Here is a 17,244-nt window from a genome sequence, read left to right as displayed (position 1 = left end):
GCAATAGTATATATGAGACAACCTGACCGGACAGGTGCTTCAGTTGGTGGACTGTCAAGTGCATCTGGTGACTGATGTGTTCCTCACTGGTTAGTGACCCAGAAGAGAGTTGTTTGATCGGCCAAAAAGTCACAGTCCCACAAAAAACTATTTCACATCAGGGTAGGCTAATGGCGATAAGCAATTTTTCCTAATAATTTAAAGGATTAATGTATACTGATCATGGGCAATAACCGGGTTCCTTCATAACCTATTTGGTGTGTCTGATAATCTAGTGTGAAAAAGAAAGTGGCGTGGATGTAGTAGATTCTATTGGTGGAACTTCTATGTAATCATTCCGTTTGTTGACGGAGAGCAGTGTGTAAGTGGATGCTTTAATTAATATTGCATGAGAAAAGCCTAGATTGAGAAGTATATAACCACTATTTCGAGTTTTGTTGAAGTAGCCACAGGTGATTTGTTTTTACAACATATGGGATGCAGTATCTACCCCTTGGTCATTCATCTAATTTACTCTTTCCCACTGAGGTTTTTGCATAGGACACAGAAGATCTGGGATGGTAATAATCCTAGTGGCAAAGATTGACCAGGGATGAGTATGCTATTTCAATTGCACTTATTGTGCATTACCAATTTCCTATTATGGTTTCACATGACTAGAGCAAGGTTGTAAGTCTACGTGCAAACATCCTACAGCTATAGGTTTGGCTTATGTGAGGATAAGATTTCATGGTAATTGCCTTTCTGTTGAGATGGTGGATGACGAATGATGAGGAAATAAGGGCGAAACTGATACTGGGTTGCTTGTGTTCTGGTTCGGGGAGGACCTGGCCTGACAGTTCGGGCTGGACTGTTCCCATTGGAGCAGGGTCAAGTTTGATTTGCATACTGCTGGGTCTAAACTGAGATGGCATGCTGTGCAAAATAACAATGGATTGGGCTGCAGTCTGAGCAAATACCAGTGACTGACTAATTAAAGCATTCCATCCATCCCTTTTTGTTTAGTTCAGTGCTACTCTGATTCAAGTATGTGACTGTGAAAGATCCAATACTAGAAAGAAAGAAAAAATTACTTCTCTGTAACTGTAGATTTCCAGTATTGGTATGTTTCATTGATTCTCATGCGACCCATCCTCCTACCCAACTCAGGCTTACTTGTCAAGTACCTTTACGTCCACACTTGGGCAAGAAATCTGAGCTATGATGGCCCATTTGGGGCTTTACAGTGTGCTTTCTCCTGATAGTTGAAGTTTGAGTATTTTGAAATGCTGTGGATAGGCTGCTAAAGTGGCCATGATAAAGCTGTCTAGGCTGTTTGTTTATTTTATTAATCCGGTTGTATGTATCCGGTTTTGAAGGTTTTAGGGCACTTTAGTTAAACAAGCATTGGCATAGCCAATAGGTCTCGCCTTTGGGACCTTATAAGTGTTTAGTTATGCAGCACAATATCTTTGGTGCAACAACATGAACTGTTGCATGGCTAAACACTTATAAGGTCCCAAAGGCGAGACCTATTGGCTATGCCAATGCTTGTTTAAGGTTATGGCCGAGTGCCTTGAATGCCGGAATGGCCAAGCTGTGCCCGGGGCAGGGGCCTGCTTGGGAATGCACCCACAAATTACCCATAAGGGTCGTATGGGTCATTCCAATGGTATACACATGTCTACAGGGGACTCAGGCTCGTGGATCCGTGGCATTGGATGGTTTGATATGGCTAGGGGCCTAGGGATCGATGGAACTTGGTGGCAGGAGTTGTTTGGTGGTGGGGAGGGCGAAAGACCTGTGGGCCCTGGTCGCCCTTGTGGCAGTAAGGAGGTCACATAAATTGCCTTACATTGTTAAGGGGAGTCCTCCTGCATACTACCTAGGCCAGCACTGAGGGGGAGATACAGTAAGCTCACCCCAGAGAGAATGGAGACACTGGCTGGGGGGAAGGGCGCCAGTTTACAAACTAGGGCAGCGGTACTCAAAGTACGGCCCGCGGGCCAATTGCGGCCCGCCAGCCCTTTCCATGCGGCCCTCGTGTAAAACAACAGACGGCAATCAACTGCAATTCCGCCTGTTGTTATTCCTCGGGGGCCGCATTCACTGGGTAAAGAAGCATCCGCAAAACCAGTGCCTCGCAAGCAGAGGCGCAACTAGAGCTAAATTTCGGCGGCGGGGGGGGGGGGGGCTTGAATCTTTAAGCTTTAGGCAGAGTGGAGCTGATTTCGGGGGAGGGGGGGGGGGGCCTGAATCTTTAAGCAATAGGCAGAGTGGCGCTGCAGGGCCTCTTAGAAGGGGTGAAACAGCGAGGCCTCATTAACATGCAAATGGTCTTTTAAAGACCTGTGAAGTGCTCGGGTGCGGCTGTGTGTGCGCAGCGAGGCTGTCTCATCCCGGCTGCCACACGCGACGGGGATGGGGGGGGGGGGGGCTGAAGCCCTTTGAGTCCAATGGGTGTTGCGCGCCTGATGGCCTGTGTTACCCAAGCAACCTCTCGCAGATCCTCTGCCCTTAAAACTCGATGGGAGATAAGACGAGTGAACAGCAACGCAAGGACCTGCTTTTCCAGCAGTCTCTCCTCTGCGGGCCGCACACCACCGTAGGCATCTCTTATGCCTCTCACCAGGGCCCACGAGCCTCGATTTGCTCCTACCCCTCTGTGGCGAACAGGCTAGCATCGCTGGTGCTGCCCTACCTGCGGCCTCACAATGCGGCCTCCCCAAACCCACCCAAGCCCGGGAAGCTGTCTCATCCCGAGCTGCCACACAGAGAGAGGGAGGGAGACAGCGAGAGGGAGGGAGACAGCGAGAGGGAGGGAGACAGAGAGAGAGAGAGAGACCGAGAGAGAGACCGAGAGGGAGGGAGACAGAGGGAGGGAGAGAGGGAGGGAGAGAGAGGGGGAGGGAGACAGAGGGACACAGAGGGAGACAGGGTGACAGAAAGAGGGAGACAGGGAGACAGAGAGGGAGACAGGGAGAGAGAGAGGAAGACAGGGAGACAGGGAGAGAGAGAGGGAGAGAGAGAGGGAAACAGGGAGAGAGAGAGGGAAACAGGGAGAGAGAGAGGGAGACAAAGGGAGGGAGACAGAGGGAGATGGAGGGAGACAGAGGGAGATGGAGGGAGACAGAGGGAGACAGAGGGAGGGGGAGACAGAGAGAGGGGGAGACAGAGAGAGGGGGAGACAGAGAGAGAGACAGAGAGTGAGGGAGGGAGACAGAGAGGGAGGGAGACAAAGGGACACAGACAGAGGGAGACAGAGAGAGAGAGGGAGACCGGGAGAGAGAAAGTGAGACCGGGAGAGAGAGAGTCCCTGTTTGGCAGTATGTCATATGACCAAATGGGCTGCTCTATATGAGACAGCACGTTGCGTACGATATACTGCCAAACAAGGACTCGGGGAACTTTCATTTGCATACTACTGACTGTGTGAGCCTCTGAGGAAGAGAGTCATCGAAACGCGTCGGGCTCAGTCAGGTGTGAATAATTACAGGCAAGCGCGACCAACCATACCTAATAAAAGCTTGTGGGGAAAAGCAGCTTGTGTTCAAGTGCGGTTCTTCTGATGGACAAATCCCCAATGAACTGTATACATAGGGCATGGGGCATCAGCCCCTGGTTATACCCTACGAGCCCCGATGGGCAGCCTGGTGGTGGAGGAGTGGGCCATTCGGGTGGCAGACAAGGACCACAGGGCTGGGGCTCACCTCTCAAGGACGCAGGTGGGTTGCCCCTTGCATGGTTCTCCTTTGAGGGGCGTGAGCCAGAAGGCCCCTTAGTGCTGGAGCGATAGAGAACAATCTTTGTCGATAATTAAGTTCTGTCATCTCTGCTGATTGATTATGAAGTTATGATCAACATAAATGAAAATATTGTTCAGTGATCGAAGTTGATAAGTCTATGTCGTATGAAATTTGAATTTCATTGATAATATATTGTCATGTTTATATGTGATGGTTTATAGTAAACATGGCCTCTTTTACCCACAACTCTGGCCGTCAATTCGTGATTTGTGGGTTTTGATGGGGGCGGGGCAGGTAACAACCTGGGGGGTCCGGGTCCTAATGTGTGGCACCCTGGTCAACAGCTGCACTGGGCTGCTGTTTATTCGACTCAGCACTAACATTAAAATATGTTATATAAACGGGGAAGCATCTACTTAAATGTTAATTACAGTTAAAGAAAAGAAGTAACTAGGATGTTCTGCACTGCTTAACTTTCGGAACACATTGATTTATAAAGACATTTTGCAGCAAATGTGCAAAAATATGATAACGTCTGTTCAAAATGTGTATTTTATTAACATGTAGAAAAAAATGTTTCTTCTTAGTAAATCAGATTATATCAGTGCATAAAGGAGTATTATTTTAAAAGTGAAAGTTTCCAAGAACATTCATGCTTCTCTCCTCAACCTGATAACAAAGACAATAGTAAACTAAGAGGCAAGTCAGTTTATATGTGCAACCTTTGGGTGGCCGGTTTTGCTATTATACTCGAACATACCTCGTGAAGTCATGTATTTCGAGGTCCTTTTATATTGTGGCGATGAAGAAAAAGGAGGGAAAGTGAATTAAAACAATTGCCTAGGATCACGCAATTTGATCAAGTGGGGAAGCCAGGATTGATCCTAGGTTTTCTGATTCTACATTGTGCAGTTCAATTCAACCACTAGATATACATGCTTCAATTCACTACACCCATCTTAACAACTCCTCCCTACCAACCCCCTGACCGCCACCCTGCCGGCATCAATCAGTCCCATTAACGACCAAAGATGTTGGCCCCTGGTAATGTTTGGGAGTACCCGCCATAATCTACATTATTCAGTAGAGGTCCAATCACAGTGATGGCTGCATGGCACAGCCCGCTCGGCGCGTTTTTGTTAGACAGGGGATTCCACCTACCCCGTGTCACTGCCTGCCCTGCTTTAGGTTGCACAACATTCTTGTTTCACCAGAGATGCAGGAATGTCCTATACTCGGTGGCCCTGTCGGGACTGCCTGGTCGTGGAACATCTATGCATTAGCGCAGAGATGCCCGCTAGTCCAGGCTTCACCACTTGAGAGTTAAAGTGGGAGTGACGGTGACCCCGTCGTAGCTCCAGCCCTGGTCTCCGCTGCAGCTCCTGGATGACAGGAAGCGTCCCTTCCCGTGCCGCAGGGGCTCACTGTGTATTGGCCTTCTTCGCCCAGCTGGACGGGGCCGGGCTCACCCCGGGATCCGATGGACGACTAATTCCTCCCCATTCAACCCCGACCCTTAACGCTGATTCCTCACCCCGGGAGCCATTAGCGGACACAGAGCCTCCAATGACTCCCCTCCGAGTGTAAATTGGATCTCCCGCACCCCTCCCATCCTACCCTCCACCCCCAAAGGTGGTCCACTTTAATTAGTCGGACACATTTAAACAGCTGCAGTTGGCAGGGGTGCCGCTTTGTTCCTGTGTCAACACAGCATCCTTTTCCTGCAGGAGTGAAGATGGCCGGGGAGGACCCGCTCCGCACAGGGAGGGGGCAGATGGTCCTGTTTCTTCCAGTACATCCTTTCAAAAAGGGGCTGCCCACTTACCGTAGCCTGCACGCCATGCCCGTGAGAATCTGCTGCCTTCCAAATCTGGCACAGACATATTACGATATAAGAGCGCCAGAAGTTATCCAACAGTCCACGTTTATTTTACTATTTTTTTTGTTTCGCAAGAAGCTACTGCTGACTAGCGGTCGCCGCGCCCAGTACAGAAGGGTATACAGAGCACGCTGTTCATATCTGGCTATGTGCGAGATACATTTCCTCTAGGGGGCTTGAGTTTCACTTAAAAAAAATTATAGTAGCGAACGACGCCACGGAGAAGGGTATTTATTGCCAGCGCTGCCTTACACCGTGTGTCTGTGTAGCTACGAGTAACAATTTAGGATTCACAGGCGCCCACTGCATGCTGAATCGCCTTTACCCAATTTCATCAATCCACTAGCATCAGCTTTACACATTCGGTGAGATCCATATAGTTCTTTCCTGACATATATTCTAAGAACTGAGCGATGCCGTCGCCTAAGGTTAACATGGACTGATATCATGATAAAATAACACCCTACTAAAGGGACAATTACTTTGGCCAAGTGAGATAAATTGCACCCTTATATATCTATTTTGATCAGAATGGGATTTTCCTTTTCAATTTCATGAGTTCAAACACATATTTATTAGTTTTGTAATTCTGCTACTTTATAGTACTACTACTAACAACACGACAGGGACTGCTGCGACTACTAATAACATTTTTGATGATAATAGTGACAAAGTGACCGCTATCTATTACTTCTCGTAATGATAATAGTAATACCAGTTCGGCTAAATAATAACAACAATAATACTACTGCTACTACTACCCCTAATACTACTACTACTAATAATAAACACATATCACAGATTCATTCTCATACACAGCAGTATTATCTCCTTTAGTAGGCGCAACATCATCTTACACTTTGCATTTTGATTATTGATATAGTCCACAACAGCCATGTTATCGTACCAGAATACCACAGATTGGTTCCTCAGCTGTTCTGGCCAGACGGTCAATGCCACCAAGATGGGGAATAGTTCAAGGAAACTTATGTTACTTGTAAGTCCGGTATCCTCCCACCATGCTGGCCAACGCTGGGCAACCCATGCTGTACCTAAAATGGCGCCAAAACCCTTGCTACCTCGCTACCCGCGGCGTCCGACATCAACCCTATCTCTGGGCTGGACCTGGGGGGACTAGGCCACACAACCCTACCGTTGAAATCATGCAGGAATCCCTTCCAGATTTGCATGTCCTGCCTGACCTCATTGGACAGTCTGGCGTGATGGTGCTTCTCCCTGAGTCCGGACATAGCCTGTGCGATGGTGCGCAAGAAAGGTCGTGCCATTGGAATTATTCTCAATACAAAATTCTGTTGCCCTACGACTTGCTGTAACTGATGTAGTGTAACCTTCTCCTCTGTCAAGCAATGCTGCAAAGCAGCCCCAAAAGCCGCGATCTTTTCCAGGGGCAGCCGTGACACTCCCTGCACACAGTCCAACTCTATCCCCAAAAATTCAATCTCAGTGCTTGGCCCAACCATCTTGCCCTGTGCCAACGGTACGCCAAAATCACTCATGAGTGCAAAGAACTTCTGCAATGCCCACCCACTTTCCTGTGAGTCTGGTGCCCCCAAGAAAAGGTAGTCATCGAGGTAGTGTAATTCCCACTGGTGCCCTGTCACTCGTCTGAAAACCCATTCCAAAAAGGAGCTGAATTTCTCAAAATAGGCGCAAGACACCGAACATCCCATAGGCATACATTTGTCCACATAGTACTTCCCCTTGAATTGAAAACCCAACAGGTGAAAATCAAGTGGGTGCACTGGCAACAGGCGGAAAGCTGACTCAATATCTGATTTTGCCAACAATGTGCCCCACCCCAAACCCCTATGCATCTCAACTGCTTGATCAAAAGAAGCGTACTTGACACTGCATAGGTAATCATCAATGGCGTTGTTCAGTGACACACCTCTGGGGGCCGAGAGATTATGAATCAGTCGGAATTCCCCTTGCTCTTTTTTGGGCACCACTCCCAATGGGGAGCAAACAAAATCTTGCATTGGGGGGGCCTCAAATGGGCCAGCCACTCTGCCCAACCTAACTTCCTTCTCATTTTTAGATGCCGCCACCCCTTCATTAGCCCGGACCGATAGCTGAATCTGGCAAAGAAACACCCCCACGTGACCAGGCGCGGGGATCCTGAAGCCGTCCCTGAAACCTTCCATCAAAATTCTAGCAGACTTGGGGCAATTGTAACTGTTCAACCACGGTATCAAAACACTTGTTATAATGGGAGATCTGGCCTTACTAAGGGACCCACTCTCAGTCCTGCGTCTTGCCTCCCTTGTCCTTTGCTTTCTTAAAGCACTTGGACTCTGGATGTGAGAAGTTGCCACAGAAAGAACATGCATGTTTGAATTTACATGTACCAGCTGCTCGTTACACGAGCGCCTGTTGAAATCCCAACACACCCCCTTACTTTCCCCTCCGCTCCCCGAGCTGCCTGGGTGGCCTGCACGAAAGGGCTGACTCCGAAAGGTGTCCTGCGACTGACCCCGGGTGGTATCCTGTGGATACTCTCTGAAATGTGTTAGGTATATGATCATGTCAATCTGATTTCAGCCCAGAGCCGGGTCAGATGCCTCAGCTCTCCTAAAATCCTTGTCATAATCTTTCCATCCACTGCTCCATAAGTGTCATGCACACAAGTGATTCTATTCTGGTAGCAAGCCATCTCTGAAGCAAGATCTGGGAAACGCTCACCCATTATTGACGTGAAAACTGTAAAACCTTTGATCCAATTAATCAACGTCTCCTCAACCCTAAACTTCAACAACATGCTAACCCACTCTCTTGGGTGTGTCTATTCCTTATTCTTTTTGGCCTCTTGCCTCATCCAGCAGCAGGGAAAACATATTTACATAGAAGCCCTTCCAAATCTTTTCTTTAATCTCCTGAGACACATGTTGCCCTAGTTGCTCCCTAACGGAGCAAACTTCTCTTAAATGCAAAGGTGGCAAGGTTTGTGGCATGTAATCACAAAAGGGACTCCACAGTGTGTGGAGGAGGGAACAGGAGGCGTGGGGTTCTAGGAGCTAGCGGCCTCCATTGCTAAATGTTTACCACAGAAAGCTGCTCCTAGTGAAGTGTGACCCTCAGCGGCGGTTTTCTGTAACGGGCGGGCGGGCGGCGCCCTCCCTTTCGTGATCGCTGCCCGCCCGTCGCCTCGCTCGGCAGCTGCGCTGCATTTCAATTTAAAATGATTCACAAGCGGAACGGTGCGCACGCGCCCAGCCTACCTGCCAGTGCCAGCACAGTCAATTACAGCGAAGTCCTGCTGCTGCCTGCTTGCGACGCTCGGAGTCAGACTCCAGCGTCATTGCATCGCGCAGGCCAGGCAGCAGGGCAGGCACAGAATTCATGCAGTGTGTGGGGCAAGTTTGTGACACATGCGCTCTGCGCATGTGTCACAAAAAGAAACTTTCGATCTACCGGGCGGACATAATGTCAGCCCGGTAGTTATATTGACAGCCCAGTTAGGGCCCGCGGCCCCTCCCACTTATGACGCCAGTAAGGTGTCAATTCCAGAGCAGCCTCAGGCGGGTACTGTATAAGCCCGAGGCTGCATTAGTCACCACGTTGCCCCGCCTCACCCCTCCCTTTCACCAGTCGTCACTGGATGGGGTGGGGTCAAGCATAACTGATCCCACCCATCTCTATGACGAGTTGGGAAAGGTAGGGTTTTTTTTATTTTTCGTTATTACAATAATGATTTCCAGCATTATTGTAATAACTTAATATAAAGTGATTAAAAAAATAATAAACTCACACACATTTCCTTGTGTCACAGAGTCATGAGACTTAACTCATGACCCTGTGAGGTGGAGTCACATGATACATGCTGCTTTCACTTTCAGTTCCACTGAACCAGCAGCAGCTCTGATTTGAAGGTGGCAGGAGCAGGTCCAGAGACGCACAAAGCACACAGCAACCAGCATCGAGGCCATCAACTAGCTAACTAAGACAGAAGCAGCTGCCTGATAAGGTAAGTGTGAAATAATAATTTTGTACTTTTAATTTTTTGTGCAATGTTTGCATTGTTTAAATATGCTGCTTTATATAAATATTTTAGCATATTGCCCAGTTGGTTGACCAGGTCTGTTATAATGCTCATGAGTGCATTAAAAAAATATAGCAAGGGTTAAATTTGATATTAACCCTTGCAAGTTTTTTAAATGCACTCTATGGGGCAGATTTATGAGGGACTTGCGCCCCTTTTACGCCGCTGCAGCGGCGGCGTAAACCCTGCGCCACGTTGCGCCACATTTACATCGTGACGCATCTATGGAGATGCATCACGGTGTAAAGCCCTGCGCCACGTGAAACCTGCGTCAGGTTTCACGTGGGCGTTGCGACTCAGGGGGGGGCGTTCCGTCGCAGGAACGCCCCTGAAAAGTGACTCAGCGAAATCTATAAGATTTCACTGAGTCACTTTCCCAACGCTGATGCGTCAAAACCCTGCACCTGCTTGAAGCAGGCGTAAGGCTTGACGCACCATGTTAGGGATAGGGTAGGTTGGAACAGTGCTGGAGTTGCGTCGCGCTTGCGACGCAACTTCATCACTGCGCCAACCTTACGCTGGCAGATGCGTCACGTATCTGCTTGCCCTTGCGCCACGATGCACCGCATTGTAAATGCGGCGCATCTGCGGTGGCGCATGGGCAAACTTGCGTGACGCATCTTCCCTGGCGCATCCATGCTGATTTGCAGGGATGCGCCAGGGAACATAAATCTGCCCCTATGTCTGATGCAAAGCGGATCATGTAATATGCAGGTGACAATATTTTTACTTTATGTTGCCAGATAAGTGGGTCACTGCTTTTAACACAGAGATAGTTGTTATCGACAGTTCATAAATCGTAATCCTTCTAATATAGCACAGTGAGCTATAAACAACATGCAACTCTTACACCTTGTGTCCCTCACTCACTTATGTAACACAACCTGTACATTCATTTACACACTCATTTTCATAAAGCGCAACTCCTTACCCATAAGTGTTTCAAGCAGTTTGGGGGTGAGGGGAGCGGGTGAGAGGAGCTGCGGTTCAGTCGAAGAGCCAGGTCTTGAGGTCCTTCCTGAATTGGTCCTTCCTGAATTGCGGACGTAATGGTGATTGCCGGAAGTGGACAGGCAGGGAGTTCCAGGAGTTAGGAGAAGGATCTTTCTCCAGCAGTGGTCTTGCTGATACGTGGTATGGTGGCCTGGCCCAGTTGGATGGAGTGGAGATGTCTGGTGTATGTGTAGAAGGAGAAGTGGTTGTTGAGGTATCAATCCATCATGTGTTTGTTAAACGCGACTACTCACCAGTAAGGGTCTCAAGGAGGAGGGGATGTGCAGGTTCCAGTCCATCAAGGAGGGGGTCTGTCGAAAAGCCAAGATTTTTAGGTTTCGCGTGAAGATGGGAGTGATAGTGTCTAAGGTGGAGCGGTAAGGCATTCCAGGCTCTGGCCGCGAGGAAGAAGAAGGAGCGGCTTCCCGATCTGGTTTTTCTGGCACGGGGGACAATGGCGTAGGAGAGCTGGGCTGATCGTAGGGCACTTTTGGGTGAGTGGAATTTGAGTCGGCTGTTTAGGTATGCTGGTCCGGTGTTGTGGCGGGCTTTATGTGCGTAGGTGAGAATCTTGAAGGTGATTCTAGCCTCGATGGGGAGACAGTGGAGTGTGAGCAGGTGCTGGGAGATATGGCAGTGTCTTGGCAGGTTGAGGACCAATCTTGTGGCGGCATTCTAGATGTTTTATAGTTTGCGGGAAAGGTTTTTGTTTATTCCGGCGTAGAGTGCGTTGCCGTAGTAGTATCTGCTGGTGATGAGGGCGTGAGTGACGGTATTTCTGTGCTTGAGGGGGATCTATTTGAAGGTCTTAGATAGGAGGCAGAGGGTGTGAAAGGAGAATGCAACGGAGTTGACCTGGCGGTCCATTTTGAGCTCGGAGTCCAGGATGATCCCAAGGTTGCGTGCGTGGTCCATGGGTGGGTGGGCTTCCGAGGGCGGGAGCCACTAGGTGTCGTTCCAGGCATCGGGGTGTGGGCCCATGATGAGTACTTCTGATTTGTCAGTGTTGAGTTGTAGGCAGCTGCTTTTCATCCATTTTGCAACAGCTTTCATGCCTTCTTGAAAGTTGTGTTTGGCTGCATTGGGTTCGCTGGATAGGGATAGAATGAGTTGGGTGTCGTCTGTGTATGAAACAATGTTAAGTCCATGGGTTCTGACGATGGGGCGAGCGGAGCTATCTAAACGTTGAAGAGCCTTGGGCTGAGGGAGGACTCCTGGGGGACTCCGCAGGTGGTTGGTGTAGGGTCCGAGACGAAAGGTAGGAGTCTGACCCGCTGTGTTCTGCCGGAGAGGAAAGAGTGGATCCAGTCGAGGGCCTTGTCCCAGATCTCTAAGTCATGGTGGGGATGCACTGCAAGATCTTATGAAGTAGATGGAGCGTGCGGAAATAGGAGGTTGAAACGGCGTTGATTTGGGGGTTTATTGAGAGCGAGGAGTCCAGGAAGATGCCAGGGTTTTGCGCGTGGTCAGTGGGTAGTGGTCATTGTGGGCCCCCTCTGTGTGTATAGGGAGGTGCACTGGGGGGTACCATGAGTTCCATGCACCAAATGGCAGGCACTGCACGGTGCCTGCCACGTGGTGCAGGGATATGCTGGGCATGCTCTTTTGACATTGCAGACGGTGCTGCAGCCAGCAGCACCGTCCGCAATGTTAAAAGGCCAGGATGCACCCGCAGTATGGCTGACACATCCTAATTGCACTGGTGGGACTGCCGCACGTCTGGCGGGTGGTCAAAACCATCATAATGAGCCCCTTAGTTCTTGTTTGAGCTAAGCTTGAGGCAGCTGTCCTTCATCCAGGTGGAGACTGCTTTATCTCCTTGTGGAAGTTGCTCTTGGTGGCTGTGGGTTCTTCTGTGAGGGAGAGAATCAGCTAAGTATTGTCGATATAGGAGACAATGTTGAGACTGCGGTTTCTGATGATGGCTGCAAGTGGAGCCCTGTAGATGCTGAAGAGGGTGAGGCTCAGGGAGGATCCCTGAGGCCCTTTGCAGCTGATCTCAGTGGGTTTTGAGTTTAATGGTGGAAGTCTGACTCTCTATGTTCGGCCGGTGAAGGAGTTGATCCATCCAGGGCTTTATCGCGGATGCCAGCGACGTGGAGTCTTGCTCAGAGGGTTTGGTGGGAAACGGTGTTGAAGGAGGCTGAGAGGTCCAGGAGGATAAGGGCAGCTGCTTCGCCTCGGTCGAGGCATTTGCATCTAGGTGTGAAGCTCTAGATAGCTCCCTGGAACAAAAGAATGCCAATGGCCCTTTAAATTTGGCCTGATAGAATCTGATAAGCCCCCCCACCCCCTTTGCACGTTGCTGCTTGGAATGAAAGCAGACAACCTGGAGACGCTGCTGAATGTGTACCTCTTACAAATGGGGATTTTGGTTGGCTAGGGTATACACCTAATCCAGCAATAACCCACCATTATAGTCAGATTAATTCAGATACACATGTAAGATTACCTCTGGTCATCATCTGGTAGCTTGGCGAAGAGCAGGCAGGCTTATCAAAGAGGCAATGTGTAAAGTATTAGTGCAACACATAGTAAAGTAACACAGTAAAAGACACCACAAAAAAACTTCACACCAGTTGTAGAAAAAGAGGCCATCTTTATCTAATTAAAGCTAAGCCTAAAGGACAACAGTCTAATAAGTGTATTAAGAATTATGCCAGTAGTAAAGTTAATTGCTCATTCTCCAGGGCCATCACAAAGCAAAGATGCAGGTGCTCCCTTTGAGGGAGTCATAGTAACATAGTATCCTCAAATGAGTCCACTGGTCACCTCCGCCTCGGAAAGGTCTTCAATGCAATGGGGGTTGAAGTCAGGCCGTGGGCCCTCGAGAGAGTACCTGGGGCTTGGAGTCGCTGCTCTGGCTGTCTGCGGTCTCGCACACGGAGTCCACGGGGCGGGAAGTTGAGTTGGGTACCAGCATGGCCGAAGGAGCACAGTCAGGTCTATGGCCCCATCCTGCTGTGTTGGAAGGCCTCACACATGGAGCCAATGTTGGTAAGAGGCACAGAGGCAGGCAGGGCTAGGGTTCAGCCACAGTAGAGTCACATGAGGTGTTCCCATGACTCTGCTCACTAAACCAACAGGATTCTAGAGTTCATGCACAGCACCACAGGCACTCACTGCAATGCACACATACTAAAACATACACACACATTGTTTCACATATATTCGTTTAAACGTGTATGCACTTCTTTGCAGAAACCAGCAACTTTACACAAAATTACACAAATCACAATGCTTGCAGAGACCCAGGATCTCACTTGCACTCATGCACATTCTATTAAAACCACCTGAATTTATTATCTTAAATGTTTGTGTTTATTTGTTTTGTGTAAAAGAGTATTGTACAGGTAGCACATTTGCTAGAAACATTACATGAATACAGTGCAGTAATTGTTGGTAATAATTCTTGTTTTAATTCTTTTAGCACATGAGAAATTGGAGTTAAGACTGATCGTAATATAATCACATTCAAGATCGGTACTGCGAGATATCGAAAGAAGACACGTGGTGGCTCCGGCCCTGCGGCGACAGAACCTTAATCGAAACTCAGCTTCCTGGTCCTAGACCTCAGGCCAGAAGGTAGGACATGCTTTTGTATTTCCCGCAAAGGTCCACATTCAGCTATGTATGGGTGCCAAGTGTGTGGTCTTTAGGTGTGGAGGCCTGTTGGTTTATCCTAGCAAAACAGTGCAGAGAGTATGAGGTTGAATTTTAAGGGGATAATTTTGTGTTTTTTCATGATTAACTATGAGAAGTTCAAAAATGTTGATTTTTAAATCTTTTATTATTGTATGCTCTCTTTCATTTATCTAACTAGCCTAATAATCCCTTACTATCCCTTAATGCTTACCGTCCCTAAAGATATTAAACCCCAAACTGCCCATACATTCTGTCGTTTCTTGATGCATAATAAATGGACTACTCTTTAATGCTACCCTGATTCATAATAGCCCTGAACTACTCCTTAGTGCTACCCTAAAATCCCGTAATTATCCATTAACGCTAACTTGACCTGAATCATTACAATTCATTGCTAGTCTCCTGACCCTTATTTTAGATGCTCCTGTCTACTTTGGGAGGATGGCCCTTAGCCCTGCTACCAGTACACTTATGTTTCTTGTATAATGCATGAAAGCCACTACTTATTTTCATTCTATTTTTTCAGTCAACAATGTTTTTCACACCAATGTTTTTCAGTCTACTTTTTCCGTACCATGGGGCAGATTTACGTTTCCTGGCGCATCCCTGCAAATCAGCAGGGATGCGCCAGGGAAGATGCGTCACGCAAGTTTGCCCATGCGCTATTGCAGATGCGCCGCATTTGCAATGTGGTGCATCATGGCGCAAAGACAAGCAGATGCGTGACGCATCTGCTGGCGTAAGGTTGGCGCAGTGCTGAAGTTGTGTCGCAAGCGTGACGCAACTCCAGCACTGTTCCAACCTGCCCTATCCCTAACATGGTGCGTCACGTCTTACGCCTGCTTTCTATATAAATAGAAAATATTAATCTGATGTGTAATCATAGTTTCAGGTGTTTATAGCTCGGTTTGTTTTGTTTGATAACATTAGGAAGTACTGTTGGACATGTACTCATTCCATTTAATATTCATAAAACTCCTGTACAGTTGATATGTGTTTATATATGTGTTTTTATGTATCTGTGAATTTATAGATATTTGTTTTCATATTTTATTATTTTTTAAAATATTTTTGTTGTTAGTGTCTAAAAATATGTTGGTTTTGAGGGTATATGTCTTTATATGTACAACATTTAGTTATTTTCGTAATTTATTTTTATTTAACTGTTTTCTACTGTACTAACAGGGACAAGAACCCTTCTACCTGTGATTGACATGCAAAGTATTTAAATATTATTATTATTTTTTTAATTGTTTAAAAATATCATATTGGTTTTGAAAGTTCTTAAAATGTACATTTATTTATTTTCATAATTTCTTTTAATTCAATTTTTTCTGCTGTGCTGGCTGAAGAGCACAAGGACCTGAGTGTGGCATGCAAAGAATTTATATAGTATTATTTAAAATAATTGTGTTTGTGTTTACAAATATCATATTGGTTTTGAAGGGATATTTCTTAAAATATACATTTATTTATTTTCATATTTTATTTTTATGTAGCCATTTTCTACTGTACTGACAGGCACAAGGGACTGAGAGTGGCATGCAAAGTATTTAAAAATAAAGTAAAACGTTTTTACCAAGCCTGCTTATACATATAAAGTTTGTGTTGTTTCTTTCTAAAATAAATTAAAGATTGTTGATGGATATTTCTTATATTTTAAGCAATGCATATTACACTCATTTCATAACTCATTTTTATTTAGTGGTTTTCTAAAATACTGATGGACCCAAGGGCCTCAGAGCGCTATATGAACTATTTTAAGTACAATATTTACTTCATTTTGCAAAATTGCCTCGCTCAAAAATGCAAAGCTTTTGCTGACTTCCTAAGAATTAAATGTTTGTTTCGGATGGATATTTCTTATACTTGTAGCTATTTAATGTCATGAAGATTACTGGGCAATCAACATTGAATAGCTGATGCAGAAAAGGAAGTGGCCAGCCTTCATTTCGGGTAGGAACAAAATTACAAGTGTGTTTCTTTGCGGATGTTTATGCACCTATGTTAGGTGTTTTCTATTGGAATGGGTAGAGACAAAGCGGTTTTGCTTAGTACCCCTAGCCATCTTCAGAAGTCAGACTTGCTTGGCAACACAGAAATTCTCTGAAATTATGTATGAGTTTTCTTTTATGAATGCCTAGAAGAACTGATTTTTCAGTCCATTTATCACATAAATAGTGCTGAAAATTGCACCAAAAAATGCCAATTTTTAAAAAATTGCTTCACGGGGGGAGAACCCCCTCGAACCCCCCTTTATTGCCGTCAGGCTCGCTCGCTACGCTCGCTCGCTCCCGTACGTTCATGCATTTTGAAATACGCCCCACCAGTTTAAAATTCCACCAGCCGCCACTGGTGACCCTACTACATTTATAAAACCATTGTGAGTTGGGACATCTCACAAAAAGTAACGGACTGGTCTCACACACCACCTGGTGTCATGCTTCATCATCGGCCAGTCCTCGCCCTCCAAAACCTTCGTTTGATGGAGGGCGGGCATACACCTGGAGACAGGGATGCACTTCTAAACTAAAGAGTGGGGGCCCGTGAAATGGAAAGTGAAGTTAAAAATCATTATAGTTACCAGAAAGTAAATTTTAATGTGGCCAATAACTATATGATACTAAAAACAGAGGACGGTGAGTGGGGTGTTTAGTGTCCCCTAACCGTCTCGTGAAAGGTCAACATGTTTCTGCCATGTAGGCCCGAGCGGGTCCAGGGCATTCATCAGGACCTAAGTTTGAACTGGGGCCTCCGTTCTTACCAACAAGTAGCAAGAAAGTACCACTGTGCGGGTGTGGCGTGGGCCGCACTCCGCTTCCTAAATGGCTTCCGAACGTCAGGCCTATAGGGAGATATAGGAAAGAGTGAACAAACAAATATATATAAACCTGTAGAACCGGGTCAAAAGAAATATTACATTACATGACATAATGAAAAGA

General features: G+C 47.0%; 1 long non-coding RNA gene across 1 annotated transcript in view; it reads left to right on the top strand.

The window, feature by feature from the left end:
* Window positions 1-19: 19 nt before the first annotated feature.
* Window positions 20-17,244, top strand: part of LOC146798106 (uncharacterized) — an 81,831-nt gene continuing 64,606 nt past the window's right edge. Inside the window, exons 1-3 of the long non-coding RNA XR_014969105.1 lie at window positions 20-162; window positions 14,088-14,242; window positions 16,178-16,258. This is a non-coding gene — a long non-coding RNA (uncharacterized LOC146798106). The remainder of the gene's footprint in view (window positions 163-14,087; window positions 14,243-16,177; window positions 16,259-17,244) is intronic.

This window comes from Triturus cristatus, chromosome 9 (genome assembly GCF_964204655.1).
Source record: "Triturus cristatus chromosome 9, aTriCri1.1, whole genome shotgun sequence".
Taxonomy (NCBI): domain Eukaryota; kingdom Metazoa; phylum Chordata; class Amphibia; order Caudata; family Salamandridae; genus Triturus; species Triturus cristatus.
Note: the sequence above shows the minus strand (reverse complement) of the source record. Positions and strands in the feature narration are given on the sequence as shown.